Genomic DNA, 7,481 nt, shown 5'->3' on the forward strand with positions numbered 1-7,481 from the left:
TAGCCATGTCTCTTTAGCCCAAGCTGCTTTGGGGCAAACCTTCTTAGGCCCGAATTTTGAGTCCGACCCAGACCCATTCAACTTAAATCATATCATCAGACAAATAATGAGATCCCCTTCACACATTTTTGGAAACAGTCAAATAGGAGTTAGACGTGAATTCCATGGCAAATGTGGTGGTGCTAGATCACGGCGATCTGCATCCCCAAGTCCTGATGTTGGCTTTAAACATTCTCGTTCTGCAATTTTGGAGGATAGCTTGGTGTCACCCAAACGCCCGTGCATCTTGCTTCCGTCCCAATCTGATTTTTTGTCATCAGCAAAGGTTACGAACTTACGAATGGACAGCCCCACCAGAAGCCATGACTTGCATCGCTTGGAATTGCCGGGGGCTGGGGAAGGACCTAGTAGTTCAAGCTCTAGAAATCCTTACTTTCAAGCAAGCTTCCCCAACTTCTCTTTCTGAGCGAAATGAAGTGTGATCGAAAGATAATAGATTATGTAAAGTTATGATTGAGTTTTGATCATTGTTATGGTGTTCCTAGCGATGGGTGCTCTGGGTGCATCGCATTGTTTTGGAGGGATGAAATACCATTAAGACCTTTGATGGCATCGGCTCATTTCATCGATGCTGAAATTTGATGGATTGGTGACGCGGTGCATTGGGGAATTACTGGCTTTTATGGCTTTGCAGCAACTTCAAAATGGCACAAGTCCTAGGACCTGTTACTGTCACTCAGTAGTTTGAGTTTAAGTTCCCTTCCCTGGCTCATTTTTGGGGATTTTAATGAAGTACTACTTGCTTCTGAAAAATGCGGTGGAAGAGTTCGTAATGCCTCTCAAATGCAAGGGTTCGAGATGTAATAGTTTATTGCAGTCTAACTGACTTGGGATTTTCTAGTGAGATATTCACTTGGGCTAACTCCATTACAAGATGCAATCTTGATCGATGTTTAGCTACTGCAAGCTGGATGCCGCTTTTTGGACACTCAGAGGTAACACACCTGAACCCCTTAAGCTCGGATCATGTTCCTATTTTACTTCAAATTCGTCAGGGTCCTATTTCTAGTGTTTACAAGCACAAAATGTTCCGGTTTAAGGTGGCTTGGATTTAATTGGAAGATTGTTCCCTGGTAATCACGGAGGGGTGGTCTAAGCAGGACATTGGTACCCTTGTATTCAGGGCCTGTGAAAAAATAAAATCGGTACGGGTTAAGTTGCTAAAATGGAAAACTTCCCTCACATCCGTTAAGGAAGAGATACGAGTTGTCAAAGAACAAGTGAAAATCTTATTTAAACAGCCTTCGGATTCGGAGGCCTGGGATTTAGGTCGCTCCCTCCACCAAAAGCTTGAATCTCTTCTTTCTCAAGAGGAACTACATTGGAGACAACATGGTAAGTTGGCATGGCTGCGTTATAGGGATAAGAACACTCACTACTTTCATCAAAAGGCCTCTAATTGTTGAAGAAAAAATAGTATTAAAGGATTATTTGATGGAAATGGTATTTCGCATACAGATGCAGGGTCTATATAGCAGATTGTTCAAGATTATTTTGGTAACATGTTTTCCTCGAATGGGAATACGAGGTTCTCTGATATGCTTAACTTGGTTCCTAACCGTGTTACTACAGATATGAACTAGATTTTGTTAGCCCCATATACAGATGATGAGATCAGGGAAGCTCTTTTTCAGATGGACCCTTACACGACCCCGGGCCCGGATGGTATGTCCCTATTGTTTTTCCAAAAGTTTTGGGATATTGTAGGTGTAGATGTTGTCTTTGCAGTTCGACCATTTTTGTCCTCTAGTTGTGTGCTTCGCCAATTAAATTACACGTTGGTCTCCCTCATTCCCAAAGTCCCTGAGCCGCAGCACATGTCTCAACTCAGCCGATTGCACTGTGTAATGTGTTATATAAAATTGGTGGGAAGGTTATAATCAATCGGCTAAAGGGTATTATGGACTCTATTATTTCAGATCAGCATGGTGCCTTTGTGCCGAGTTGCCTTATTTCAGATAACTCTATTGTGGCTTCGGAAGTGGGGCATTATCTGCATAATCTCCGATGAGGTCGGCGAGATTTTTTGGCCCTTAAATTGGACATGAGCAAGGTATATGACATAGTGGAATGGGGATTTCTTCGGGGCATCATGCTCAAATTGGGGTTTGCCCCCTGTTGGGTTAACCTTATTATGAATTGTGTTAGCTCCGTCTCATATTCATTCCTGGTTAATGGTTCATCTACTGGCTATATTTCTCCCTTTCGAGGCTTAAGAGATCATTTGTCCCCTTTTTTTTTTTTTTTTTATTTTTTTTTTATTTTTTATTGGTTATGTGCTGAGGGTCTTACTAGCCTCATTACAAATTACGAGCAGCGTGGGTGTATTCATGGTGTATCGATCTATCGTGGAGCTCCGAGTATCACTTATTTATTGTTTACAGATGACAGTTTTCTATTCTTCCGTGCTTCATTTCTGGAATGTGGGTACCTTAAGCATATTCTCGGGCTTTATAAGAGGGCGTCGGGGCAGTGTGTTAATTTTCATAAATGTGCGGTTTCCTTTAGCCCCAATATGCGTTGTGAGGTTCATGATCAAATGGCGGCCTACTTGGGGGGTCTCCCGAGTTGATGTTCATGATCGTTATTTAGGGCTTTCTGTTGTTCTGGGTCGTAAGTGTACGGAATATTTTGCTCATATCAAAGACTGTTTATGGAAAAAATGAAAAAGGTGGAAGGATAGACTTTTGAGTGCAGCGGGGAAGGAAATCCTCATCAAAATGGTAGGGCAATCTCTAATGAATTGTTTCCTCCTTCTGAAGTCTTTCTGTGAAGACCTTCAGCGCATTTTCTGTCGTTTCTGGTGGGGCGATAATGAGTCCTCTAGGAACATCCATTGGCTCTCATAGGACAATATGTGCCGCCCAAAGAAGGAAGGGGGTCTTAGAGACTTCTTCAAAATCCATGTTCTCCAGCATCTCACTTGCTCAAAGCCAAATACTTCTCGCATAACACCTTTTGGATAGCGCAATTGGGAGCCTCACCGTCAATTTGTTGGTGAGGCATTCTGGAAGCTCGGGCCATACTTGAGCGTGGTTCTAGATGGCGAATGGGGGATGGACGATCAATTCGTATCTGGCATGATCAATGGCTTGATTGGCCTCATCTATTTAGGCCATTTTCTGCGGCCCCTAAGAATTGTAATGTTGAATGGGTGTCTTCCTTGATTCTTCAAGATAGAGCTTCATGGGATACGGATCTTATCAGCTCTTTATTTCCTCTCTGTGAGGCTGCCTTGATTCTATTAACCCCACTGAGTATCCATCTACCTACAGATCGCCTAATGTGGCATTACGATTCTAAGGGTCTATTTTCGGTTAAAAGTGCCTATAAAGTGGCTATCTTGTTGCGTGATGATGCGTCCTCGTCTAGTCAAAGTTCTCTGACTACTTCTACTTGGAGTAAATTATGGAAAGCTTCGGCCCTAGGTAAGGTCAAAATTTATGCTTGGAAAGTTTGTAGAAATATTCTGCCCACTCATTCGAGTTTGGAAAAGAAGGGGTTAGCCGTGGACAATATTTGTGTTTTTTTAGTTCCTCTTCGGAGTTGGCGCTACATGTGTTCAATGTTTTTCCATTTACTCAAGCTGTGTTTTCTTCCTCCCACTTGGATTTGGGTCAGAGACCTTTAGCAGATACTTCCTTTTGGGACTGGTTCTCCGTGGTTATCAATGCCCTTTCTCCCGCCCATTGTAACTTATTCTTGATGCTACTTTACTTAATATGGTGTGCGAGAAATGCTCTGTTATAGGATGGCAAGCTTGAAAGTCCAGCCATGGTACGTCATGAGGCAAACCTTTAGTTAAAGGCCTACGATAATGTTCAGATTTTGCCTCAAACCTCGTCTGTGCCTGTGTTGTCTTGCTGGTCTCTTCCTCACGTGGGTTGAATTAAAGTTAACGTTGATGGTGCTTTTTGTGATGCGTCTCAGTTAAGGGGAATTGGTGTGGTTTTTCGCGATGAAGCCGGTAGTTATGATGGAGGCTTCTTTCGTAGAGTTTCTCATGTCAATACCCTCTATTTGGTTGAGTTGTTAGCTGCCCGAGATGGTCTTTTTTGGGCCATGCAATGGAATATGCAGCGTATTATGCTAGAGAGTGACTCCTTGCAACTTGTCCAAGCAGTTGGGAGCTTGCAAAAGGGTTCATCTTCTATGCATTTGCTAGTGGATGACGTCCAAGAGAGTCTCTAAGGCTTCGATTCCTCCAAAATTTGTCATATTCACCGTTCCGCCAATGGTGCGACTCATAGATTAGCCAAGTTGGCCTTAGATTTTCCTTCTAGCTTTCATTTTTTTTAGGAACGCTCAGAAGTTATTCAGGGTATCCTCTTGAATGATTGTTTGTTGTCTCCTTGACATTAATAAAACAGCTATCGTTTTTTTCAAAAAATAAAATGGAAATCAGAGGCAATAAAGATTTGGGTTTAAGAAGTACTTCCAAAAATTATCCGTGAGGCATTTGAGGGGGTGCTTAGTGTCCCCTTGTCGCCTGTCCACCCTGAAAGTAGCGACTGGAGCTGCTGGGGCCAACCAATAGGCTCACTCATGCGCATTACTAACGAAAAGCCATGAACAAACAAGACATGTATGCACTTTTATATGCATGCATCTTGCCATGTCTTAAAAATTCTACTTTTCCCTCGTTCTGTATGCCACTTATATGCATATAAGAATTAATCATATTCAAAACATATATTTTCTCTTTGTTTTGATAACCAGGTTTAAAACTTAATAGTCAAAACTAACCATATGCATGATCAACTAATTAATTCATAATTGACATATATAATGATCAATATTGTTTGCTTTGATAAGAGACTATACTGAGCTTGCTGACTTGAGATGCTTCATAGTCTTCCTTGGCAAGATTTGTACAGAAGTATATATTTGTATATGCTTACAAAATTAACAACAATGTTAGCTTAAATAGTTGTATCTATCACTAAATCAATTCAACCAAAAACATTGGCATGAATATCGAAATAGAAAGCTTAAATCATGCCATATTCTTCCAATCATAATTAATTTAATAAAGATGGCCAAACTGATCCAATCTTTCTTTATGAGAACTGAAACGGTAAAGAAACTTGAAGTTAATAACCATATGATTGAGTTAGTTAGAGGTTGTTAGTGAGGGTATTTGGGTCTTTTGCAATAGGCCTAATGACTATAAAAAGGAAGTTGTAGAGATCATTTCTTGTTAAGTTGTATTCGACTATTGTGATAAATGCAAAGAGCATTTCCTTCATCTTCTTTCCTTGTTCATCTTTCTGCCATTGTTTCTTTCTTTAATCCTTCATAGATTCATAGGTTAACATGGTATTTCAATGTAGTTAACATGGTATTAGAGCCACCAAGCTCACGCCATGGATTCTGGTGGTTTTTCTTTGAAGTAGTTTACATTTTCTTTTCCTTCCTAGTGTAGTTTCTCTTCAAATTTCCATTAGATTTTCAGTGCTTCACGCGATTGTTCTTGGGTTGATTTTTCTATGATTGTTAGGATCGCGATTACGATTCTTCTTGGGTTGATTTTCGATGCTTCGTTCTATTCGCCGTTTGCAACGATGTTGTTGCGCTACGAGAGAGCCTTCGCAGTCATGGTTCAAGATTTTTGATTCTTGAATTGGGGATTTTTCATATTTTCATCAAGGTCTTCAATGGCTTGGGTCCACTCTGGTTTAGGTTTATGCGACTAAGAGCAGAGTTTGCTTTCTTTACACAGTTGATTCACTGCTTCTTCTTCATGTTCTCTTGCTGATGAAAGGCAAGTGTGCGTGTTGCTCATCTGGGTAACTGCCGCAAAGTTGTTGGGTGAAGATGATCACATGGATTAGTTGACATCAGAGGGTATATTAGTTGTCAATAAAATCCATACCCTCAATCTCTCTTTGGTATGTTGTAATTCTCGAAGGATCACATATGGGTCATCGATTTATGAAAGTTTTGACCTATGTCTAGCCCAAGTGTTTAACGAAATGTCCAACTCAAAAGTTTTATGTGATGGTTAAGTTTCTTAGTTACTTGCTTTGATTCTTTTTAGTATTGTGTAAATCAATTAGTCTGTTGTTATGGGCAAGAAGCCATTTAAGTTGAGACGTTGAGATTTAAAAGCATGAAATCATCTTTCTAGTTCGTCTTTTCTGGGTTCTTCAAGTTGTTTATGATATTTGGGTTCAAGATTCTTCATTGCTTCAAGATCAGTGTTTGTCATGGACTTCATTTGGTTAGCTAGATTTTCGAACTATGAACTGTGCAATTTGTATGGTGTCCAATTTTGTCTCTCTGCCTCACTAAAATTCTATTGTCTCTTTATTGGATTTGAATTGTTCATAAGCTTATAATAGCCTATAATGTTGATTTCTTGGAGTGTCATTCTCCTTGGTTAATTTTGGTGTCTGGGAAGATTTAGGAAGATATCAGAAGTGTCAATCTCCTTGGTTGATTTAGTTTCTTGGAGTGCCATTCTCCTTGGTTGATTTGGGCTCTTGGAGTGTCATTCTCCTTGCTTGATTTGGTGCCAGTCTCTATAAAGATTTAGGAAGGGTAATTTGCATATACAGTGAGTGTGTTAATATGGCTTCTTAGTTCAAAGTCGAAAATCTGTTGGGTATGTTAACAATAAAGCTAGATTGTACTTGTGGCTTTCATCATGGTTTCACCAACGGCAAAAGTTGTAGCCTTGTGTGATGATAATGGGGTGAGCAGAGGTTTTGGTCAGCAGTTACAAAGGTGTCAATGGGTGCTTTCTTGTTTGCAGTAGGTTAATTCTTGAAGCATTCCAGATATCTTGCTCTCGCAGTTCCAGATCAATCTCAAATACCTAGCTAGTTCAAACGTCACTTGGATACTCCAAGTTTAGTTTGAGGGGGGAGTAATAACCATATGATTGAGTTAGTTAGAGGTTGTTAGTGAGGGTATTTGGGTTTTTGCAATAAGCCTAATGACTATAAAAAGGAAGTTGTAGAGATCATTTTCTGTTAAGTTGTATTCGACTATTGTGATAAATACATAGAGCATTTCCTTCATCTTCTTTCCTTGTTCATCTTTCTGCCATTGTTTCTTTCTTCAATCTTTCATAGATTCATAGGTTAACATGGTATTTCAATGTAGTTAATAGAAATGCTTGAAAATATTACCATTCAACAAGATTAGTTTACCAGTTTATATGTAATATATTTGAAAGCATAATATGTGATTTCAAGGAGATGAGATTCCCTGCAAGTCGAGTGCATCTTTCACAAGGAGATAAGATATGATTCCCTGCAAGGCTGCACATGCCTTGGTAGGTGATGTTTATGACTTGTCTTTTGTTGGATGATGATGTCTCTGTGTCTCAGCATGGTTCATTGGCTTTATTAGAGCGACGATGGCTTCACTTACTAACAGCTAGCTTCTGTTCTCCGAAGGTTTAGGTAGGCATG

The sequence above is a fragment of the Pyrus communis genome, chromosome 3 (genome assembly GCF_041283825.1).
Source record: "Pyrus communis isolate YQ-2024b chromosome 3, ASM4128382v1, whole genome shotgun sequence".
Classification (NCBI taxonomy): Eukaryota; Viridiplantae; Streptophyta; class Magnoliopsida; order Rosales; family Rosaceae; genus Pyrus; species Pyrus communis.